Source organism: Mastigoproctus giganteus, chromosome 8 (genome assembly GCF_048544385.1).
Source record: "Mastigoproctus giganteus isolate SK-2022 chromosome 8, ASM4854438v1, whole genome shotgun sequence".
NCBI classification, from domain to species: domain Eukaryota; kingdom Metazoa; phylum Arthropoda; class Arachnida; order Uropygi; family Thelyphonidae; genus Mastigoproctus; species Mastigoproctus giganteus.
The window spans coordinates 37867155-37893458 of NC_143582.1; the positions used below are offsets into that span (position 1 = coordinate 37867155).

Genomic DNA, 26304 nt, shown 5'->3' on the forward strand with positions numbered 1-26304 from the left:
AGTCCACTTCATTTGATGCTGTAGCTGATCTCAGGCGGAGATAGCAACGCTTCCTCTTGTGAATTATTCGGTGTTTTTCAGCCCGAACAACCTGCAAATCGGCCCATAAACACAAGTGTACAGCCATAATATACAATGATGCAAATTGTAAGAGTAACAGCATACCTTTCGTATTTGGGCTAACTAAAGTTCCAAAAGTTCTAATACCCTTTGTGCTTGGTTTATAATAAAAAAAAAAAGTTCGACATGTTACCCATATAAGTGACAGTACTATACAGTTTCAAATGGTTGTTTTTGTATAAACATAGACCAATGTTTTAACTGGCGCGCGCGTGTGTGTTTTACCGGCAACGCTTAGAAAACCTTGTGCATGTTGCACTTTTTGCTGGACAGAAACGGGATCTTCCAAGACGATAATGCGCTATGTCATGGGGTCCGCACTGTGCACAAGTGGTTCAAGGAACACAGTGAAGATATCACCCACCTTGTTTGACCTCCAAATTTCTGTTTATAATTCACCTGACCTCAATCCAATTGAACATCCGTGGGATGTTTTAGAATGAGAAGTGAGGCGAATGGACACTCAACGCAGTGCAGGCAGCATGGCTGCAGATCTCCACGGCGTCTTCAAACTAGTGGAGTCCATGCCTAGGCGAATAGCAACTGCTATCCGTGAGAATGGCCCAACACGTATGAGGCAGGTGATCATAATTCAGTGATTACTGAGTGCATATACAGTATTATAAATACCCTAAAAGTTGATGATCCAAATGGAATTACTGTCTCTCTACTTTGAAAATTTCAGTGTAAAATTAACTGCCAAACAGGGACAGGATCCTATTATAATCTGTGCTTTTCACAAGCCTCACTCTGAACCATTTGCACAACAGAGTAACAAAATAAATTTTTGACCAATTCAAGATGAGATTCTGAATTCAAATATCTTACTTGGTGATCTTAATATTAATCTTTTAAAATATTTAGCAGATATGACTGTGATCAGTTATTGTACTTTTTTTTATTAAGCAACTGTGAGTTTGGCCAGACAATATGTAGTGTCGAGAGAGAGAGAATAAGAAGGAATATACACTGGTGTTCAAAGAAAGCGCATTGCTCTTTAAATTTGTAATTGTCGTCCGAATAACGTAAGTATATGGCAATATTCCTTACAGACTGCATCAGATAAGATTGATACGCGTAGTGATGACGTAATATTGCATCAGCTGTAACTTTCAGCTATATAAGCACGCTCTGCAAGAGTTGCAGTCAGGATGACGAGTCACGTGCAGTTGACGCCACAAAGAAAGAGTGGTATTGTTGCTTTACGTGAGGAAGGACATTCTTCCCGTCATATTGCTTATAGAATGTCTTGTAATCAGTCGACAGTGACTAGATTTCTTTCCAAATTCAAGAATACTGGTTCTGCTGATAGGAAAAAAGGAACCGGACGCAAACGAGTCTCTACGCCAAAACAGGACCGGGTTTTGAAGTGCTTATGCCTTAAAAACCGCAAAGCTTCTTCGTCTGAGCTGAAATGAGTATGGGAAGAACATACAAGAGTGGTAGCAAGTGCAGTAACAGTCAGAAGACGCCTCTTCAAAAATGGACTTGTAGCCCGTCGTCCTAAGAAGAAGCCCCTCCTCACACAAAGAATGAAAAAGGCCCGATTAAATTGGTGTAAGGAGCATTTCAAATGGATCCCCCGAGCAGTGGAAGTCAGTTATTTTCTCGGATGAGAAGAAGTTCAACCTGCATGCTCTGATGGGAGACAAACGATTAGCCGTAGACGTCGTGAAGAATACCATCCAGACTGTATGGTGTGTACAGTGAAATTCCCTACCAGCCAAATGATATGGGCGTACATTTCGGTTTATACAAGGTTCTGTAAATGCCATGGATACCTGGCTATATTGGAAGGCAAATTGCTGCCAACCATTAGAGACCATTTCAACCTGCCAAGTAACTGCATCTTTCAGGACGACTCTGCTCCTTGTCACCGGGCAAAAAGTGTAAGTAGGCACTTTTGTAGTTACTTTAGCTTCATTTCTGCATTAGAGGTTCGACAGTAATGTGTTTACATTTGTTACAGGTGAAAAAATGGTTGGAAGAACGGTCCATTACAACTCTTAGATGGCCAGGAAACAGCCCGGACCTGAATCCTATAGAGAACTGTTGGCATCGTGTGGAATCTGCAGTTGCCAGAAAGAAACCAAAGACCCTTCGTGAACTTCAGGAAGCCATAATTCGTGTTTAGAACCATTAACTATCGGCTGATTATCTTCAGAAATTGATTTTGTCAATGCCTCGACGGTGTGCTGCTGTCATCAGGGCCAGAGGCGGTTCAACTAAATATTAGTTTGCACCAGGTGAACTTTTCATTTTGTTTTCCATTTAAAATGATAAACTGAAGCAAATTGAGAGCTTCTGACAACATTTCAGCCATAATTGTCGTGTTTAAGAAAACTGTTGTATAAAGGTTGCAAATGCTCATTTTGGAACATTTTGAAAGCACCTGTCAAATATTAGAATTAGCAGCGGCCTGGAGCGAGGGGTGCTGGGGGTTTCAGGGACTAATGACAGTCATGGTGAAACAGGTGGGTATATGGGATTTGTTAGGGTAACTAAGAATAAGAATAGGTACATGTATACCAATGCTAGAAGTATAGTAAATAAATTTGATGAATTTGAACTGTTGGTCGAGACATCAAAGGCGGATATTGTTGGGATATCAGAGATGTGGTGTCACACAGATATCAGGAATGCAGAATAGGAATTTGGGGAGTACAATGTGTACAGAAAGGATAGAAAGGAAGGAGGGGTTCTGCAGTTAATTAAGAAAAACAAAATCTAAAGAGGTGCATCCAGTTGATATAGATGGACAGTGCACTGTTGAGTCAGTTTGGTGTGACATAAGCACTGGAAAGCAAAAGTAAGAGTAGGAGGTGTTATAGGCCTAATGACTCGAATGAGTACAACGAACAATTGTACAGAGAAATAGAGTGGGCCAGTAAATCAGAATGTCTATTAATGGGGGATTTTAACTTCCCAGATATTGACTGGAACTTGTGGGCTGGTCACTCGCACACTACTAAGACTTTTGCGGATTTATTGGATAATTGTTTTCTACAGCAGCATGTTCGAGAGGCAACCAGAGAGGGTAATACTCTTGATCTGGTTATCAGCAGCGATCATTCGTGTATTAAGAATTTGCAGATAAAGGAACCACTGGGTGGCAGTGATCACAGTGTACTGATATGAGATTTACTTAAAGATATAATTACCATCCGGGGTAAAGGAAAGGGTTTCTACTTCCGTAAAGGTGACTACAGTGGTCTCAGACAGTTTTTAAATTCTGTACAGTGGGACCAACAGCAAATTCTATGTGGGAAGCATTCAAGGAATGAATCGTGGAAGCTACTAAACGTTTCGTACCTATTAAGAAATATTGTTCAAGGTTTAGGCCTAAATGGATGTCAGATGAACTAATGAGACATGTGGCAGAGAAGAAAAATGCATCGGATACATATAAATGAATGGGTGACATGGAAGCCTATGACAGATATAAGCTAGTCTGTAATCAAGTCACAAAGGAGGTTAGGCAGGCGAAGGCAGATTACGAGAAATCTTTGGCAAAGGAGGATGCTAAGAAAAACAGCAAGTATTTCTTTACTTATATAAACTCTAAAAGGAAGGGGATGAATCAGATTGGCCACTTGATATCGATGGTTCGACTGTTGATGATCCTGCTCAGATAGCAAAAAAAAACTGAATGAGTATTTTGCATCTACATTCACACATGGAGTTATTAAGGATTTAAAATACCAGAAGGTTATCAAATTGTAGAGAGTGCTTAATGATTTTGTAATTACTGAGAGCAAAGTGGGGGAGAAATTGTTGAAGTTATACATAAGAAAGGCACTTGGAGTAGATGGGATCTATCCAGTTATGTTAAAGGAGGCGGAAAAGGAAGTAAGAAAACCCTTAGCCATAATTATGAGAGCAACCTTGGACTCAGGGGAGGTCCCCACAGACTGGAGATGTGCGAATGCATCCCCAATTCATAAAGGGAGATCGAAGGGTGACACGAGTAATTATAGACCAGTTAGTTTCACTTCTGTTCCGGGTAAAATAATGGAGTCACTGGTTAAAGATGCATTGCAGGATCACCTAGACAAGACTGCAGAAATAATTCAGACACAGCATGGGTTTGTTAAGTGAAAGTCTTGTCTGATAAAGTTGATTGGATATTATGATGTGGTTACAAAGGAACTGGATTCAAAAAATAATTTTGATATCATATACTTGGATTTCAGGAAAGATTTTTGACACTGTCGCGCATGGAAGACTACTGTACAAATTGGAGCAGAATGGTATTAAGGGTAAGTTGCTACAATGGATAAAAGGATGGTTGAGTGGGAGAAGACAGAGGGTGGTAATCAATGGGCGCTGCTCTTCGTGGACTAATGTTATTAGTGGAGTCCCACAGGGTTCGGTATTGGGTCCACAGCTGTTTTGTATATTTATCAATGATATTGATGAAGGTATATCAGGCTTAGTGTCGAAGTTTTCAGATGATACAAAGGTTGGCAGGGTTGTTAATAACAGTAATGGCAGTGTGCTACTGCAACAGGATATAGAAAATTTGGGAAGATGGGCTGAGAAGTGGCAATTGAAGTTTTAACGTTGACAAATGCAAAGTACTGCATAAAGGTAGAAGTAACCCCAGAGGAACGTACCAACTGTATGGTACTACACTTAAGGTGGTAGAAAATGAAAAAAAACCTGGGAGTAATTGTGCAGTCAGATATGAAGTTTTCTGAGCAATGCAGACAGGCTGCCAGAGCAGGTCATGGGGTTTTGTCAATGATATACAGGAATTTTGCTAGCAGAGAAAAGGAGGTGATTATCCCTCTGTATAAGACAATGGTCAGGCCACGCATTGAGTACTGCGTATAGGTCTGGAGGCCTCATTTTAGGAAGGATGTAGATTTGCTTGAGCATGTACAGAGAAGGGCAACGAAATTAGTGAGGGGAATGAAAGGATCCTCTTACCAAGAGAGGCTTAAGTTCTGCAAATTGCAGCGGCTGGAGACTAGGCACCTGCGAGGTGATCTGATTGAGTTGTATAAGGCCTTGAATGGGTTGAGCACGCTGAATTGTGATGAGATTCTTCCAACTGTTCAGATTACGAACCTAAGGGGATATAAATTCAAATTGAGGAAAGACAACTGTAGAATAGATGTGCGGAAATGTGCCTTTAGCCAGCCGGCGGTTAATTGCTGGAACAAACTTCCATCTGTCGTTGTGGAAGTTGATAGGTTAAGGAGGAACTGGACAGGCATTTGGAGGGAATGGTGTGATTTTTTTTTTTTTTTTTTTTTGGCTGATGCTACATAAGCTCATACGCTTGCTTTCTTGCATCACATGCCACGATTACTATTACTACGCTTTGCCTTAACTATTAATAAATATCTTTTGTTTCTGTTTCTATTTGTGATGGTAGTCATTAATGTAACATACCATCACGAAAAAGGGTTAGAAATGTGAAATTCCTAGGTGATGCACTTTCTTTGAACACCAGTGTACATTCAATATACATTCTTAAAGAATATTCAACATACTTTTGAATATACATTCAAAAGGAATATACATTCAGAAAGTTTCAGAGCTCTCTGCAAAATTATAAAATAGCGAATGTAGAACTTTTTCTCTTCTCTTGTGTTTTCGTATTGGACAGAACTGAGGAAAAATGAAACGAGGAATTAAATGAAGTGCATATGCAGATTGTTCACTTACGCGTAGTACATGACAGCCCACATTGAACAATTACTATTTTGTGACCATCTATCGATGAGGAACCAGTAATTTCCAGGATTGGTTGTCATAGCATTATCTTAACTTTAATTAAATAGCAAGTTAACATTTTAAAGATAGAATTTGTTTATGAGCAGTACAATAGCCAGGCAACTCGTGATAAAGGCGAAGTGCATTCTGCTGTGAGCATTTTCATTACTGCATTTTCTAGACATTAAATTCTGTCGGCCACAAAAACACAAGAGAAGGCGAGAAAGTTATACTTTTTCTTAATTTCTAAGTGACCAAAGTAGCATTCTATTTTATAATTTCGACATATATTTTCTATATCCTGCGTTAAACCTTTATTTTTCTATTTTATCGTCTAAATCTGTGGCACCTGGTCTAAATGGCCATGTATCACTCTTGCCGCCCCATTCGAATTTTGTGGGCTTGCAACTGCTACACCTTCTGCGCTTGTTTTCATTTCCTTCCATTTGAACTTAGATGTGCGACAGATCACATTACAGTAGTGACGTCACTTCTCTGAAGACTGCTCCTCTGACTGCAATAAATGTGATTGATCTTATGAAAGAAACATGAAGATATTTGTATCGCTTTTGGGGCAAGTGGCGCCAAAAATGACACGGATATTTTCCAGTAGCAATATTTTATAGTGAAATAACAAGCTAGTGGGCAGTGTTTCAAAACAACTTTGTACAACCATTTTTTTTTTTTTTTTTTTTTTTTTATCCTAAAGAAATAGTTAGTCATCCGCCTCAAAGCAACAAACAACTAACGATTTCCATCACAGGAAAGTTAACAGTTTTGGCAAAAGAAAGTGCACAAAAGACAAATATTGTGTTCTTTGCTTTTAAAAACTACGAGGAGGAAAGCAAATCAATAACATCACGCTGCAAGGGTACATGTACAGCTCTTAAATCCTATTCGCAACCCTCTCAGGTAATATCTCTTCCTTTCAGTAATGAAACCAGTCCCTGTATGCTCCTAGTAATTGTTCCGTGGAGAATACTGACAAAAATACACTCTCAAACAGATCATGGCCAGAAAAGTTATATGTGACCACCCACTTCGTGTACAATGAATTCAATAGCTTTAATATTTTATTCTCATATATTAAGACACACTGACCATTACATTCATTCGCACCATTGAAGCAGACAGAAAAAAAAAAAAAAAAAAAACAACTTTGGTCACTGAACAAAGAATTCAGGTGAGCTGTTACAGCACCTGTCAAGATGAGGTTAATCCTTCTCTCCCTCCACTGAGACCTAGAAGTTTCTTTAAGGTTTTAATAGTATGAACCAGAGCTGTAATGCTCAATATGTTCTATGTTGGTATCAATATTTGTATTATTATTTCTCTTCTCTTATTATTTCACAAATGTTAAGGTTTTAATAGATATTAAATAACGCAAATGGCAGTAAGAATGTAATAACTGGTAAAAAAAAAAAAAAAAAACAAGCAAGAGGTCTCACGAGAAATAATCTTATCCCAACAAACAAAAAAATAAATCATGGTTACTGTATAGAAATAGACAAAATGTTCCCGCCACAGCGAAATGATTAGAATTGCAAACAAGTAGGCACAGATAAGCTGCCCTTGCGAGCATCACAGTTGATATAATCACCTTCCTCCCAATACCAGGTGGAAATGACCAGAGTTTGAATCCCATCAATGACGCAAGGAATTTTAATGGACCATATTCACAATGTGGCTGAGTCAGTCGGTATCATGTAAGGGTAGCAGAGTTTTTTCTCCCGGAAACTCGGGTTAGCATTAGTAGAGGCATATGATGGAAGAAAGCAAGCTTATGCAACATCAGCAAAAAAAAAAAAAAAAAAAAAACTTCCACTTCACCCCTCCGTTCGTTCCAAATACCTGTCCAGTTCAGCCTTAAATTTATTTAGGCTATCAACTTCCACAACAAGGGATGGAAGTTTGTTCCACCAACCAACTACCCGCTGGCTAAAGGCAAATTTCCGCACATCTATTCTACATCTGTCTTTCCTCAATTTGAATCTATGCCCCCCCTCAGGTTTGTAATCTGAGCAATAGAAAGAATCTCATCAGCATTGAGCATGCTCAAACCATTCAAGGCTTTATACACCATAATCAGATAACCTCGCAGGTGCCTAGTCTCCAGACACTGTAATTTGCAAAACTTAAGCCTTTCTTCGTAAGAGCAACCCTTCGAACCATTCACTAATCTTGTTGCCCTTCTCTGTACTTGTTTTTTTTCAGCCTGCTCTGTACTTGTTAACAGGAGAGACTGCTTCTGCAGGGATGGGAATACACTTAAATAGAAAGGGTGCAAGAATATTTGCTGATGCTATCGAAGCAGCGTTAGGTGGATCTCCTCAAGCTAGCAGAGATGAAAGTGATTCTTGCATTGCTTCTACTGGAATGAGCAGCAGCAGCCTGGAAAACAAGATACAGGGTATTTCAGACTGCTGGGAGTCATTGCGGTACAAGTAAACACACAGGTTGTGTTAGGGTAGCTAAGAACAGGAACAGGTGCATGCATACTTGGGTATATACCAATGCTAGGAGTTTGGTAAATAAATTTGAGGTGTTGGACAAAACATCAAAGGCAGATATTGTTGGGATATCAGAGGCGTGGGGTCACACAGATATAAGGAATGCAGAACTGGAATTTGGGGAGTACAATGTTTACAGAAAGGATAGGAAGGGAGGAGGGGTTATGCTTTTAGTTAAGAAACACATAAAATCGAAGGAAGTACAGCCAGTCGACATCGCTGGACATTGCAGTGTCGAGTCAGTTTGTGTGACACGATTTTGATCTCCCAGTGATTTTGATCTTAATTTTGATCTCCCAGTGTGTAAGCACTGGGAGATCAAAATTAAGAGTAGGAGTGTGTTATAGGTCTAATGATTCTGATGAGTATAATAAAAAACTGTACAGGGAAATAGAGTGGGCCACTAAATCACAGAGTCTTGTAATGGGGGATTTTAATTTCCCAGATATTGATTGGAATTTGTGGGTTGGTCACTCGCACACCAGCAAGGCTTTTGTGGATTTATTGGATGATTGTTTTCTACATCAGCATGTTCGGGAGGCAACTAGAGGGAGTAATACTCTTGATCTGATTATCAGTAGTGATTCTTCATGCATCAAGAATCTGCAGATAAAGGAACCACTAGGTGGCAGTGATCACAGTGTGTTGAAGTGGGATTTACTCAAAGAGGTAACCACCATCAGGGGTAAAGGGAAGGGTTTTTGCTTTCGTAAAGGCGACTACGGTGGTCTGAGACAGTATTTAAATTATATGCAGTGGGACCAACTGATGATGTTACCAACAGCAAATTCAAAATGGGAGGCATTCAAAGAATTAATCTTAGAAGCTACTAGGCTTTACATACCAACTAAGAAATATTCTTCAAGGTTTAGGCCTAAATGGATGTCAGATGAACTAATGACATGTGGCAGAGAAGAAAAATGCATGGTACACATATAAATTAATGGCTACATGGAAGCCTATGATAGATATAAGCTGGTCTGTAACCAAGTCACAAAGGAGATTAGGCAGGCAAAGGCAGATTATGAGAAATCTTTGGCAAAGGATGCAAAGAAAAACAGCAAAGAGTTCTTTACTTATGTAAACTCTAGAAGGAAAGGGATGAATCAGATTGGTCCACTGGATATTGAAGATCCTGCTCAGGTGGCTAACAAACTAAATGAGTATTTTGCATCTACATTCACACCTGAGGAGTTATTCAGGGAGGGGAATGCCAGAGGTGAATTAAACTCTGTCAGTGAGGTAGATAATTTTGTAATAACTGAGAGTAAAGTGGAGGAGAAATTGTTGAAGATAGGCATAAGAAAGGCACCTGGGGTGGATGGGATCTATTCAGTTATATTAAAGGAGGCAGCAAAGGAAGTAAGCAAACCCTTAGTCATAATTATGAGCGCTTCCTTGGACTCAGGAGAGGTACCCATAGACTGGGAATGTGCAAATGTGACCCCAATTCATAAAGGAGGATCAAAGGGCAACACAAGTAATTATAGACCTGTTAGTTCAACTTCTGTACCAGGGAAATTAATAGAGGCACTGGTTAAAGAAGCACTATTGTTATTTATATATATATATTTTTTTTTTTTTTTTTTAGGAGCATTAGCAACTAAGGCCATATTGCTCCGGGGATATGCGGTCGTCATTCCCTGACCTTTCTGCATCCTCCGTATTTGGTGGTCACGGGCTCGTACCCCGGTCTCATCAAGAAGCGTGTGCTACGCACTGATGCTCCTGTCCACCTAGCTATGGAGGCGCCTAAAGAAGCACCGCAGGATCATCTAGACAAGACTTCAGTTATAGTTCGGACACAATATGGTTTTGTTAAAGGGAAGTCTTGCCTGACCAATTTGATTGGATACTATGATGTGGTCACAAAGGAACTTTTTTTTTTTTTTTTTTTGTAGTTGGCGCATCGGCTTCTGTGGCCATAATGCACCTCCCAAGGTTTTTGCAGTACTTTGATCCAAGCCTGAGGCGGGATTCGAACCCGCGACCTTTGGGTTGCCAGGCAGGCACTTTACCCACCCGGCTAGCCCGGTCGGCACACACAAAGGAACTGGATGCAGGGAATAATTTTTATATCATATGTGTCTGCGCGGGTAGCACAGTGGTATCGTCACCGTCCTCCCCACACCGGGTGGAAAAGGCCTGGGTTCGAATCCCGTCGATGACGCGAGGAACTTTAATGGGCTTTTTTCACTCCGTGGCTGAGTTAGTTGGTCTCAGGCGTAGATAGCAAGGTTTTTCTCCCCAGTAACTGGGGTTTTTTCGTCCAGCAAAACAGGCAAATCAACCATAGAACATACGCAATTTACAGACCAAATACGGGTGAATGTATTTAATTACGGGCAACCATAAAATAATAATAATAATTTTTTATATCATATGTTTGGATCTTAGAAAGGCTTTTGATACTGTTGCACATGGAATACTGCTGTACAAATTGGAGAGGTATGGCATTAAGGGTAAGTTGCTACAATGGATAAAGGGATGGTTGAGTGGGAGAAGACGGAGGGTGGTAATCGATGGACACTGCTCTTCGTGGACTAATGTTATTAGTGGAGTCCCTCAGGGTTCAGTGTTTGGTCCATTGTTGTTTTCTGTATTTATAAATGATGTTGATGACGGTATATCAGGCTTAATGTCCAAGTTTGCAGATGATACGAAGGTTGGCAGGGTTGTTAAGGACACTAATTACAGTACGCTGCAGCAACAGGATCTAGAAAAATTGAGCAGAGGTGGCAAATGAAGTTTAACATTGATAAATGTAAAGTACTACATATGGGAAGCAGTAACCCCAGAGTAACGTATCAACTCTGTGATACTACACTGACAGTGGTAGAGAATGAAAAAAAAAAAAAAGGGTTTTCCACCCATCAAATGGGAAAATCGACCACAGAACACGTGCAGTATACAGGCATAATATATAAGGAGCAATATGGTCTCAGTTGTTGATTCGCCTAAAACCCAACAACAGATAAGTTATTTTATATATATCGTCACTACGTTACAAACGCCTATTCTTTGGTCCTTCTGCCATAACATCACACGACCAACAGTTACTAGCCACAGAGCAGTAAACTGGATCTTGAGGTGACTAAATACATAACCTAACATCTCGAGGTTTGTACTGTGTTAATGTAGCTCTCCAACTACGAACTTTTACGATCCTAGCCAGGAAGAATCATGACGCTGGCTGAACTTATGAAGAAAAGTGATGATCCGACACCGTAAACAAACTTTTCATTGTAGGAATAAATGGAATAAAAGAACAGAAAACATAAAACCTATTTCTCTTGCCGACAAGCTCAATGAAATAAAATTGCTGGAAAACATGTTTTCATCAAAAAGCGTTCAATTTTATTGAAGTTTCTTTTACATGGGGTGCAAATTAAGAGAGGATGGTTGTAGATCAAATTACATGAAATTGTTTTAAGCTGAAAGGATATTAAAAAAGCCAAATTAGCCTTTATTAATACCGGTATTAAACTGCAAATGAACTGTTCCAAGCATGGAACAGTTTATCGAGGGAAAACAGTACAGAAATGAAATTCTCCGAGTCTTAGATCAAATCTTATAAATCCCTTTAAACCAGCTCTGCAACAGCCATCGCAAAGCTATGCACTTCAGCGCGTGAAATTAGATAAAATAAACGTACAAAGTCATCCTAAAATTTTTTTTACTGTTAGCTGCTTCATGTCGAGAAACATGAAAACATGTTACTTCATATTTCAAAATTACAAATGTCCGATACCTTGATTTTCAGTACCATCTAGCGTAGAGTTTACTAATAACGACATTTTATCGAGAGTTACTGCAAAGTACAGTACTGTAAAGTGTATTGATGTCTAGCGGCACCAGGGGTTTTCCCCCATCTCCGCGTTTCTTTCATTGTTGGTGTACCAGTTCGCTGGGAAGGGCAGAGATTTAAAAGTGTGTGGATTTTGTATATGTGTAGTGTTGTGTTGTCTATCGTTGTTCATCTGGCCGTTTAGCTGCTGGACCCTTGCTGAGGTCCAACGTTGCCCACACTGTAACGTACAGGGGTATGTGCAGTGGTACTATCCAATCCGGTAACAACATATATGTGGACATGTGTTGTGTCTTATGTAGGGCGACACCTAAACATTAGTTTAATTCCGTCATGGTCCTCTGTGATGAATACAGAACTCTGTAAAATCCAGATGCGAGTATGATGTTATGTATGCGTAGTTAGCAAAGATGTATGTGATATTCAACATGAATCGACGACATCCAGACCTTAAGTCAATTCGCGATTTTGGCTTCCTTCTTGTGATCTGATCACTCCGATAAACTATAATTTCACTGGTGACCGGGGTTTGTGCCCGTGACTACTAAATACGGTGCTGTTTCTTGTATTTTCTATATCTTGTATGTGTGTGCGCGCCCGTCCTTGTTTCGGGGTAGCTCCTAGGCTCCCATCTCCACTTCGTTCACCTGCCCAACAACTAGGCAGCTGCTGCTCGTCCCTAGGCACGAGATCCGGCCAACAACTAGGCAGCTGCTGCTCGTCCCTAGGCACGAGATCCGGGCCCGGGTCTACTATTTCACTGCATGTACAATTATGCAGTAATCCCGCACCCACCAGAAGTAGTGCAATGCCGGCGGGTGCCTTCAAAAAAAAAAAAAAAAAAAAAAAAACACTTGTACTAGTGGTTTAACTCAGCCCAAAAGACATTAAAATCAAGTCAAAAGATCCATTTTGGATCAAAGAATGTCATATACATATTTACAAAATACTCGTGACAATTCAATTGTCCTGACCAAAACCTTGGTCGGCACAAACTCATATTGAGTTGCAAATCACAGGTATAGCCTCCGTTTTGGTGTGAACTCCTCTGACCGTGTGGTCGTCCCGGAGTATAAAACAGAAAATTTATTAAAGTTATTCCTTTGTTTTTTTTATCGCCAAGCAAGTTACTTTCATATACTTTCTGAATTGCATTAATTTTAAAAGTTGGTTTGGGCTATTTTGATTTAGCGCCGAGGCAACTAAGGTCATGAAGGATCAGTATATCCTGTCTTTAAATGTTTATTACCTCCCGTATTCTGTGGACAGTATGCTCATTTTATGGGATGAAAACATGCAACACTCGCAAGAGACCAACTAACTCGGCTACTGTGTGAGAATGTATGAAATGTTTCCCGTCTTGATGGCATTCGTACCGAGGCTTTTTTCTACGCGGTGTAGAAGAACAGCGCAATTGTAACCAGTGATTAGCATGGGCAACAACGATTGTTGTTACTATATTTAGCCAACTGGGCACGTTTAAAGGTACTGCTGCAAAATTTAAAAATGAAGCTTATTAACGTATTTTAATAAAAGATTGTTTCTTCTTGGAAGAGAATTATCATTTCCTAAAATTTATAATTTCTCTCTCTCTCTCTCTCCACCCCCTTTTCAAAAATGTAGTCGGCTCACAATAAGTATTTTCTATTTGAAATTTGACTAACGTACTAAAGAATAAGGATATTGTGCAATGCATAACACAAGTAGGAAAAATAAGATGTACAGAAAAGGATTCTGTAACCATGGTTACAAGTCCCGTGGCCCTTTCACTGTTATATTTACCAAGCCCTGCTTGGAGCGCCTGACTGCAGTTATATACGAACACTGTCACTTGTTTCAATCCTCGAGTGTTTCTAATTACATGCTATGATCAAACTATGGATGAAGCAGCATCACTGCAGAGACGAAGAGATCAGTTTATCTTGTGTCACTCCTCACATAATTATCTCACCTCATCTTATTTACACAGTTTCTGAGTAGCGCATCGCTTCTTTTACAGTCCAACTCGACCTGTCACTGGAAATGACCTTGCCTTTGGTAGGATCACAAAGTAAATGCAAACTAGCTTTAAATTACTGAATTCGAAAAACTCAATAACAATAACATGCCAATCATGCCATAGCAACTGCTTTCGCAAAACTGTTTTGAAGATTTGTCATTTTGTTTTATATTTTATTCTTTTAGTAGGTGATATTTGCAATCCAACCCATTGGGACTTGAGCGCTACAATATATTTACTAAGAACGCCAAATAAAGCTTTGTTTTGTTAAAAAAAATTCTTTTCTAAAAATTGGGCCCGGTAAATTATTATTATTTCTCCCTGATGGGGGGGTCTACCCCGTGACGGGTACTGGTACAAAGTGCACAGGGTGGTTGTTACGCTCGGTGTTACTGTTCGTCGAGGAACTCTGACCATCCTACAGACGTTCAGAATGGCGACTTTCTGTAGTTCCGTAGTTCTGTAGAACTGTAGTTCTGTAGTTCCTTGTAGGTGTTCCCTGGGAGATCTATTGTTGCTAGGCTCTTGTGTAGGGTCTTTAGCATCCTACCTGTGGTTAACACGATCATTTGGACGGTTACTTGCATATGCCACATCTCTTTCATCTCCTGTCTTAGGTCTGTGTACTTTCTGATATTTTAGTCGTGCGTTTTCTTGAGGTTGCCAGTGTTTGGCATGGATATATAAAATAAAAAATTTTCAGTTTATGCTCCGGGACGACCAAACGGTCAGAGGAGTTCACAAGATAGACAGAATACAAGAAACAGCACCGTATTCAGTAGTCACGGGCTTGAACCCCGGTCACTCAAGGCACGTCAGAGGAGTTCACAAGATAGACAGAATACAAGAAACAGCACCGTATTCAGTAGTCACGGGCTTGAACCCCGGTCACTCAAGGCACGTCAGAGGAGTTCACAAGATAGACAGAATACAAGAAACAGCACCGTATTCAGTAGTCACGGGCTTGAACCCCGGTCACTCAAGGCACGTGTACTTATGCACCCGCGCGCCTGACGACTAGGCTATAATATCGATCAGATAGGTAGCATTTTCCTTCTTGTCAAACCTTTTCTCCTTTATAAAAAGTTTTCCCGCCCCTTGACGGGTACTGGTACCAAGTGCATGGGGTGGTTGGTTGTGTCCGATTATTATTATACTCTTACTATCCTACAGGTGTTCAGGATCGCGCTTTCTGGAGTTCCATGTAAATGTTCTCTGGGAGGCCTATTGCTGCTAGGTTCTTATGGAGGCTATTTGGCGCCATGTCGGTAGTTGTCACGACGATCGGAATGGTCATTACTTGTTCCATATGACACTTACCTTTGACTTCTTGTCATGTTTGTCGAGTTTGAGTACGTCCTGATCCTTTCCTCTTATGTTTTCTGAAGGTTGCTTGTGTTGAGCACCGCTAAGTCGATCAAGTAGGTAGCCATTTCCTTCTTGTTTATTGTGCGGGATCATCTTGTCCGTTATTATGGCACGGTTCCAGTGTAGGGTTCGACGATCTGTTCTCGGTACCTCTGCGCAGTTACGACGGTACCCCTATCAAAACATGGAGAGGTGCAGCCGTTGATCATTATTCAGCCCTACACGAGAATACCGCCTCCACCGAAAGTTTCCCTTTCTCTGATGAAGATTGGTACCACATTCCTCGTTGTCTCCAGATGAAATAATGTCTAGAATCAGTTTGTAGGCTGAAACGGGACTCATCAGTGAACAGAACTGTACCCCAATTTTGAGAGCTCTAAGTCACATGTTTGTGACACCAGTTTCGACGAGATCTGTGGTGGTTTGGGGTTAATGGGATACAAACGATTGGCTTCCTTGCGTAGAGTCCACTTGAATTAAGCCTTCTTAACACAGTACAGTTGGAAAACGTTTTCACCTGTGGCCGCGGCAACCTCAAAAGACAGTTTATGACAGAACATCGTAGGATTCCGTCTTGCTCTTAGAGCCAGACAGTAGTCTGTTTTGGTTGACGTAACCTTTGGGCGACCTTGGCCATCTCTTCTTGTAATGGTTCCTGTCTCCTGAAAGTGCTTCCATGGTGCCGAGACGATACTGCGTGACACAATAAGCCAACGCGCCACATTCGCCTGCCCGCCTCAAGTCGTCCAACGTCGCACCATCTCAAAGAATCATCATCATCTAAACGACAATAACTTGCTATCCTAAGTACTGGAGATGTGGCTATCCCACTGAGCAAGCCAAAAAACGGGAATGAAGTGATGTGGTCGCAACCCGTTTTTCTATAAGCATGAATAATTTGCGGCTCTGTAAGGTGGGGTTTTTTTTTTTTTTTTTTTTTGGTAGTTGTTGGCGCATCGGCTTCTGTGGCCATAATGCACCTCCCAAGGTTTTTGCAGTACTTTGATCCAAGCCCGAGGCGGGATTCGAACCCGTGACCTTTGGGTTGCCGGGCAGGCTCTGTAAGGTGGTAAAATTTTTCAAGAAAGGAAGGGCCCTTTCGATTTCAAATGTCATTAGTTGTTTAAACTTGGCGAACTGGGAAAGCAATGGTGTGGGATTTTCAATGCGGGCTGTCTGTCAACAAATCAGTGTATGTGTCTCAAGAACATGTTCCCATTTAGCATAATTTGTCTCTATTCTCTATAGTAGGGATCTAACGCAATTGGTCTCTATTGTAGGGAGGGATCTAACAGAATTGGTCTCTTTGTAAGGAATAAAGAGAACAAAATTTGTAGATCCTACAAATTTTGCAATGACAACAGTTACAGGAATCACGTACTCGAGAATACCTATAAGTTCATTGATATATAGCAGAGGTTCTACCTACTTGTGATGGCCAGCTTTTCATAAAAATTTAGAATACTCCTGACAAACTACGAGTATTAAAAAGGCATGATAACACATTCATTGCGTTTTCAGAAGAGGTGTTAGTAAAAATGCCATATACACATCCTAACCTGAATTTATAATTGTAAATAAGTATACATGTTATAGTCACAGATTAATCTGTAAAGCTTTTACACATTTTCATGAACCATAACTACTATTTACCTGAATATATATTTAAACACGTTATATTAATTCAAACCTCCTATCCTATTCTATTCAATTCTATCACGAAAGCATAAGTGAATCTCACAGAGATGGATGCATCGTAACTTGTTATGCCCTTCTTGTTTGTAGGGATAAAACCTTACATTTAAATAAAATAATAACGTTATTATTATTCTTTCTTTTCCTTTTTAGTCCACACTGTCTAACTGATCGACACAGCGGTGCCCTCCAGAAAAGTTACAAGGAAAAGATCAGGAAGTACACAGACTTAACCAGACAGGATGGCATATGGAACAAGTAACAGCCATCCCGATCTCCGTGTCAACCATGGTGCCAAAGATCATACACAAGAGCCTAGCAACAATAGGCCTGCCAGAGAATACCTACAAGGGACCCCAGAAAGTCGCAACCCTGAATACACGTACGACAATCAGAGTTTCTTGACCAATAGTAATCATAAGGTTGCAGAATAGATGTGTGGAAGTTTGTCTTTAGTGGGTGGTTGATTGCTGGAACAAACTTCCATCTGTTGTTGTGGAAGTTGATAGCTTAAATAAATTCAACGAAGAACTAGACAAACTATTCAAACTATTGGAGGGAATGAATAGGTGAAATGGGAAGTGTCGGATTTTTTTTTTTTTTTTTTTGGTTAATGCTGTATAAGCTTGTTTTCTTGAGTCATTTGACACTGCTAATACTAATAGCCGGACATAACAACCACCCTGTGCACTTGGTACCAATACTCGTCACAGGGTGGGAATGTCCCCCATCAGGGAGAAATAATAATAATATTATTATATATCTTGAAATATATAATCTTCATCCTTTTCATTACTGAAAATTTAACAGTCTGGTATCATTCCCAAAGAAATGCTACTTTTTCTGGAAACTCCGTACCCACTTGCCATTTCCAAATGCCGGAAGACATCAAGTGAACATCTTCCCGGAATTCGCTTGATGTCATCTGTCGTAAGTCAGCTCGCGCCACAGAGATGTCAAGGACAGCGGAGTGTGTTGACCCAATTCTTGGGAAATTCTAGACAGCCCTTTTCCACGTCTTCCACAATATCTGGCAACTAATAAAAGTCACTGTGCGTCGCAATCACTAACTCGTGTAAAGGTCAGAGGATACCTTACTGTGAGAGATCTACAAACAATGACGTAATACACTTCGAGTGAATGTTTATAACTCTGTTAGAGTTAATTAGTAAGGTAAGTGGGTGGATTACGTGAGAAGTTCATAAGCGAAAGGTTCATAAAGCATTTGTACTTAGTATTTTTAGTTGCGTGCGTGCGGCATTCACCTTTTTTTTTTGATAAAAATATTATATTAGTAAGGCCAAAATGCAATGAAACGAACTTTTCCTGCATAAGCCAAAATATAAATAAAATAATAAAAATAAAACAAAATATTCATACTATTCCCATTCCCACAGGTAATCATCCAATTCTTTAAACTTAGCCAGATTCACTGCCTCAATTTGGGAGGCAATTTGTTCGAATTTTCGACAACGGGCTGCCTTTGAGTGAATTTCATGAGATCCAGACTTCCGAATTCCCTGCGACTTTATTTTTGTCCTCTCATTCGTGTCTTACCTACGTGGTTGAGCAGACGTTCCTTATTCGTTTAACTCAATCCCTTCAGTGCTTATACGCCTCAATTAGACCTTACCTTTGTGTTTAGTTATGAACCTTGCAGTCCATACTTTAAGTCATTCTTCATGAGTGCATCATTTTTTTTTTATTTATTTATTTATTTATTTTTTTTTTTGGCGCCTCCGTAGCCAGGTGGGCAGGAGCAGCAGTGCGTAGCACACGCTTCTTGATTAGACCGGGGTTCGAGCCCGCGACCATCAAATACGGAGGATGCGGAAAGGTCAGGGATTGACCACCGCAAATCCCCGGAACAATATGGCCTTCGTTGCTAATGCTCCTGAAAACCAAACAACAACAGCATCGTTTTTCACTCATCAATCTAGTCGGCCATCTCGGAATCTTTTCTACAGAGGTTGTCTTTTTTTTTTTTTTTTTTTAGATGCGGTCTAACCATCGTCTTGTAAAGAGGGCCAATGACGTCTTTTTCCCCACTAGCAAAGGCCCTATGAATCATAGACAGGACACCATGTGCCTTCCTATCCTCCCGTTTACACTGAATGGAAAATTTCATTGTTTCGATTGAATCTGCATTAAATTGATTCAATCGAATCAATTTAACGCAGATTGTATCTAGATGCAAATTATATCTAATACAGTTGTATTTTTCTGTCAAGATACTATGTCATCTTGTGTCAAGAATGTTGTTGTTGTTTTTGGTTTTTAGGAGCATTAGCAACTAAGGCCATATTGCTCCGGGATATGCGGTGGTCATTCTCTGACCTTTCCGCATCCTCCGTATTCGGTGGTGACGGGCTCGAACCCCGGTCTAATCAAGAAGCGTGTGCTACGCACTGCTGCTCCTTCCCACCTGGCTACGGAGGCGCCTGTGTCAAGAATGAAGTGCAACAATAAAAGCAAGGGGCACATTGTCGCAATGCACTTTTTACGTATTACTGGAAAACAAAGCGATTGACATAGCAGTTATGTACGCAGTGCATTATACAGGGTGTCTGGGCTAGAGGTGTCCAAAAATACACACATGTATCTGAGCATCTATAAGGTGCATCTAAAATTAATTAATTAAAATAATTATTATTTTTTTTTATTATACAGAGTAACTCACCAAGTTTTTATGAAGGTTAGTAAAGTTCAATATGGGCACCTTTTGTAGCTCGACATATGTCAAAACGATACTCGAGCTCTTGCCAAGTGTTTTCCACCATCTGAGGCGTTATTACAGCAACTGCTTCAACGATACGCTGTTTCAAATCGTCCAAATCCCGAACTTTTCTCTGGTACACCCAGTCTTCAATAAAGCCCCATGCTTTTTTTTTTTTTTTTTTTCATAGTCATATCTATGAAAAAAAATGGCCCGATGAAGCCAACTTTGTGAACTCCTAGCCAGACATTGACTTTTGGTGTGTCCCTCTCATTTTCGATCACTTGGTGAGGATTTTCCGTATCCAAAATGTGACGAAACAAATCTTGGAGAGATTTCCTATCGACTGTGCTATCGTTTGAGAAAATATAATGAGTGGTTCTCGCATTATAAGCCGTTATTTTTGGATAACTCTAGCTCGGACACCCTGTATTTCAGGCGCATTAGATTTTTATTTCTTAAATTAATTGAACTTTTTGCTTTTCTGCGCTTAACAGAAGCGAAATGTAAATAACTATTGATTAAGAAGTAATACATGAAACTAGTTGTTTTCACTAGTTTCATGTATTATCTTCATATTGGCGGAAGAATGCCGAATACATTTTGTTAGTGTATGTATTATAAACATATTTTCAATTTATACTCCGGCGCAACTACACAGGGTTGGACGAGCTCACAAGCTAGAGAATACAAGACGTGACTATGAAATACGTATTTAATAGTCACGCGGACTTGAACCACGGCCACTCGAAGCGCGTGACCATTCAGCTACGATCGAACATTATAATATCCCATTTTTCATCAGCAGATAATCACGGAGAATAATTACGCATACTGGTATAATCCTCATATAAATATTTATCGTATAATCCTCGTAACTTGCCGAATCAGTTATAGGAAAGCGAAAAGCTAATAATGAATAAAATATGGTAGCGACGGCGAATCTTTTCCGCTCTGCGTGCCAAAATAACAATTTTTATGTGCCACAGAAAAAAAACTAATTACAATTAGTTTATAATATAGTTAGGGAAGGAAGCTACGTGGTTGTTTTCCATTAAGGTTATTATTATATTAAAACCACTCTTATACCAGGTGAAAATGAATGCTATAGTTTTTAGGCTGTTCGCCTACATTACTATATATTAACTTGACGTTTCGGGTATCTCACCCAAATCCATCATCAGACAGAGCTGCTGACAGACTCCTTTTGCCGATGCTCCCAGAGGCTGGGTGTGGGCGAACAGCCTAATAAACTATAGAATTAATTTTCACGTGGTATAAGAATGGTTTTAATATAATAATAACCTTAATTAGTATATAGCTTTTTGTTTATCATAAAACAAATAACCATATTTGAAAGTTTATAACGAGAACTTTGTTGCTGCATAATTTTTGTGCACAATTACACTTACAGTTTTCAGCGCTAGATATGGGTGGCAGACCATAAAACAAGGTTGCTCCTAAATAAAAAAAAAAAAAATACGTTTTTAAAATATAAACTATTTTAGCGGAGTACCTGTATATTTTCCTATACGTGTCTCTTGCGAGAGGCGTGCCATTGATTCGCCATTCCAGAACTATGGCTTCCTGAACAATCAAGGTAGAAGAGAAAAATAAATAAACAATACCTTTTAATATGCCAATATTTATTTATTTTGTGCTGTTTGAATAATTTGTAAAGATCTTAGCATGTCATTTTGTTTTCAGTTATGTGCTATATTCCGGTGTATAAGTTGATCTTGAAAATTCGTGCTTAGTCATATATTCGCCGCGCCGCATAAGTGTACTGCGGTGTACAGTTACTACTTTTTTAGTCACCTTTCGCATCTCGTGTTTACATTGTGACATTTTATTACACTGCACAATAAACTGTAAAGAAAGCGGTAAGCGTACACAGTACACCCTTATGTGGCAGTCAAGAAAAGTAAACTACAGGCATAGGCAATGGCTTGACATTGATTTTATTGATGCTATTGGGTGCATTCTAAGTTTTGAAAATGTGATCCATTGCACGTTGCCTGTTAGTGCTAACTGGTTTCTCTGTAAGGGTCATTCTACACGAACCACCGCGTGTAAGCTATGTACGCACACGAGCATTCTGTCGTAACGAACACAGCGTTCATGTTACATTATGAGGATAGGTTTATGAACACCGCGACCATTCGAAGGAACGGAATGCGCTCTTGTGATCCATAAGTTGTGGTCAGAACATGGCGTCTTGCAGCTTTTATACAGTTCAACGAAATGAAAGTTTTCATTGCTCCACCCGCTCCATTTTTATTATTTAACTGCAGTATAAAACAATTTATTAAAGAACTGTCGAGAATGTTAAATAAAGCTAAATTTTGAATTTAGAAATCGTAAAATTTAAACGATAATACTTTGTACAAATTCACAAAATTCAAACAAACATGACAAACAATCTAAATCTAAAAATAAATCATGTACATCCCGGTGCCTTTTAATCGAAACACTGTATATGCAAAAGAAACCTTTTTTCTTTTTTTTTAAAAACTTGTGCGCAAAAGATCCAACAAAAGGTGTGCGTGTTTTTGGAGTTTCTTAAATGTTTCCAACTGTTCAAGAATCGACACGAGGCTTTTCTTGCTATCACGTTCTTGTTCTGATGTTTGGTAGGCAATCACTGAGTGACGAGGATTGCTCGAGGAGTATTTCGTCTTTTCTCTACTAGATCAAAAACTGGAATGTGTGCACACTGAACCACATTGCAAAGAAATTAATCTGTAGTACAGTATTTGGATTTACAGCCGTCAAATTCCTTTTTCCCCACCTATCTTTGATGTCTTCCGTTCTGCTGTTTTTATCCTTTTACGAGGCTTGGCAATTTCTTCCACTGCTGAAAGTGTCACATGGGAAATGGGAAGCTGAGGATGAAACCTTGATTCATCGTCTGGCCGAACAGAGCATTTTCTTCATTACTAGTGTCATTTTCATGGGACTTCCTTCATGCAATAGCGAAAAACAGGTTTTCTTTTCAGCAGCACCAGATGCAGCTATAGTATAATATCCTTCTATGGAGCAGAGGTTTTCTCCCACTTTCCCTCCATGGAAATTCATTCTGATGGCCTTACGTAAGGAACGTAACTTCGTATGATTTGTAACTAAATTTTAACTACGTTCCACTGGTCACTTACAATGATACATATAGTTAAAGCTGTTAGCTTACATAGCTATTTAAATTCGCGGCTAACCATAAAATCTGTTACGACTGTGACTTGTTTATGTGACTTTTCTCCCACAAAGCTGCAGTTAACATTCTTTAAACGAGATCAATTATGGAGAAATCCGGCTTACTCTGGGATCCTTTCCACCATTAGCGATCCACAACCTGGAATTTCAAGACAGTGCTCATAAATTGAGTTCATAATTAGAGTCTGTACAGCGTAATAAACAACATGACATGACGTTCAGCGTGATGTAGTAGGCGCTTAATCAATGTCATTTAAATCGAAATTATTTTATTTAGTGGTTAACACGTTCAACAAGGTAGGATATCATAATAATAATATTCTGTTTATATCCGGCACGACCACAGTGATTAGAAGTTCGAAAGTGAAATAAAAATCGCGGCTCTAACTAGTAAGATCTTTTGCTTTAGTTGTTTCCGGGCGAAGGGAACAAAATAAAAGAAAAAAGATTGCTCCTTTACTAAGATAGTGGCAAAAATGGTCTTACATATTGTTTTAACTTTTCCTTCTATAAGTATTTCGTGATGTATTTAACTTACTCAACTGTAAAATGGATAATTTTTACGCGAATTCTAACTACAAACCTCGATGAATGCGTAACTATAAGTTAGGGGCTCTTAGTGGAAATGTTACGTACTAAGATTGCCACACGATGCGAATGATCCCGATCGTCGAGTTGGGGTCTGTGAATGGTTTAAAGCGAATGTGGATAACGATGCAAGATTTTCCGTGACAAGATCGGTCGGATGAGACTACGTTGTAGATTAATGGTACAGTTAACCATCGTGATTGTGTATACTTGTCCCCTGATAATCCAAACATTCATGTAGAGAAGGCACTGATTTAGTAGGAGTCACAGTTTGATGCGGTGTGGTGTCTCAACCGAGGAATTATTGGACAATTACTGGTGATACATACCTCCACATACTTAATGCATCCATTGTGCGCAGGCTTTATGAGGGATAAGTGCTTACTGCCAACAGGACGGGGCATCAGCGCATTATCATCGTGATGTCTGCCTGGGCCTATCTTGATAATCATTTCACAAACCTGCCGATAGGTAGACGAGAAGATATCAAGTATCTCCCACGTTTACCTGATTTGACCCCATCGACTTCTATTTTAGGGGCTACCTGAAGGATACAATGTACGATAGAAATTCAACAACTAAAGGGCGGAATTAAACAAGTGTGTGAAGCTATCGCAGCTGTTACACTGGAGAACATATCTCATCCAGTTGGCCGCTGTGACCACTGCCCAGAAGGAAATGGTAGAAAATTTGAGCATCCGTACTAGTTCACCATGTACCTATTTCTTCTGTTCATATAATAAGATACTCGTAATTAATTTTGTTTATTTCATAAAATGTGCGCATGTTTTTGTGACCTCCTGTACATACCCCTCCCTTTGGGAAGGGCTACATAATTTGAGATGGGCAGTGGAAATATGAGCTCAGTGGGCATCATATAATACTGAAAGGGAAAAAAAATAAAAGAAAAAAAAAATAGAAAGAACTCACCCGCTGGCGGTGTGCTTAGAAACAGTGACAGACGATTTCTCCATAATCTGGACTATGGACAAAAAAAAAATGGTCTGAAGAACAAAAGTGCATTTTTCCGTGAGTGACGACTTTGTAAATGGTTGTGGAAATTGGCTGACAACTTTGAGGGCCAACCTCTTTAGAGAGACAGACATACAATATTGATATATTTGTGAACAGTTATTAACCTTGAAGATATAATTCCATTTATGGGTATAGATTTACAAACCGCAGTATAAAATAAAGCGAAACAACCGAGACGAATGTAGTAAGTGGTTTTTACTGTAATGACTATCTTACAAAGTAACAAGGTCTTCTGTCATTACGGAAATCGATAAGCGTTTCCTACCGAGAACTGTTTTTTCTTCTTCACGAGTCGGAATGTAGTAAAAAGGGCAAAATACAGACTGAAAAATGTTAGCCACAAGGAAAACTCCCATCTGTAAACATGTTATTCTTCTTCTCTGCGGGTTGAAATGTGGTAACAAGGGAAAAATACAGACAGAAATTTTAGCTATCAGGCGAGATCATGTCCGTAAACATGTGTTTACTGACCGACCACCATGTGTTTTTCAATAAATTGTTGAAATTTTTACTTAAATTCTGGAAAACAGTATAGTTCTAATGCTACGTTCGCACTACCAATTTTTTTTAGACAGATAAGACTATTACTTACTCATGTCAGGCAAATTTCGGCATGCCACGACAGAGGAAATAAAACTTAGTAGAACATGCATAAAAACCAAACAATATTTTGACAAATTTGATTTGCTATAAGAAAAGAATGCTAAAAAGTATGAAATTAGTTTTATAATAAAACTTTTCATATATTAATTAATTTTATTGTACAATAATCTCAAATCAAGGTTAATGCCATCCTTTCCTCGCATACGCCCCTGTGAGTGATATATTTTATATACACTCAGTGATCATTGAATATGACCATCCCTTCCGTAATGGACTATGTCACATACCTCGCAGAATAAAAAGCCAAACAGCTTCGTACGACAGAGCAGTGGTAATTTGCATCTGGTCATGCAAGTCAAAGTGATAATGTAGCAGTTGTAGAACGCAGTAAAGATATCACAGAGTTTCAAAAGGGAATGATTGTGGGAGCTCGGGTGATTCCATATCGGAAACGACATGTCTGGTCGGTTGCTCACGGCCCACTGTAGTTAAGGTGTCGAACGGGTCAAACCACGTTCCGCCGACAGAACTATAAAGGATTAAACAAGGTGATGTTTGTGGTAAGCGAAGGGTACAGCACTTTGTACAGGTTGAACGGCAGGTCACTGTGCAACAGTTGACATGGCAATCCAATATGGGGAATGCAAGATTGTTTGTTTGTTATTTCGTTTTTAGGAGCATTAGCAACTAAGGCCATATTGCTCCGGGATATACGGCGGTCATTCCCTGACCTTTCCGCATCCTCCGTATTTGGTGGTGACGGGCTCGAACCCCAGTCTAATCAAGAAGCGTGTGCTAAGCACTGCTGCTCCTTCCCACCTGGCTACGGAGGCGCCGGGGAATGCAAGAACAATATCCCAAATGACGATGCGCCGCACACTCTTCTGTATGGGGATTCCACAGCAGATAACCCAATAAATACCCTGTC

At 39.7% G+C, this 26304-nt stretch overlaps 1 protein-coding gene across 1 annotated transcript in view; it reads right to left on the reverse strand.

The window, feature by feature from the left end:
- LOC150081457 (rhodopsin, GQ-coupled) overlaps positions 1–26304 on the reverse strand; it is a 153375-nt gene that overhangs the window by 8513 nt on the left and 118558 nt on the right. The window lies entirely within an intron of this gene.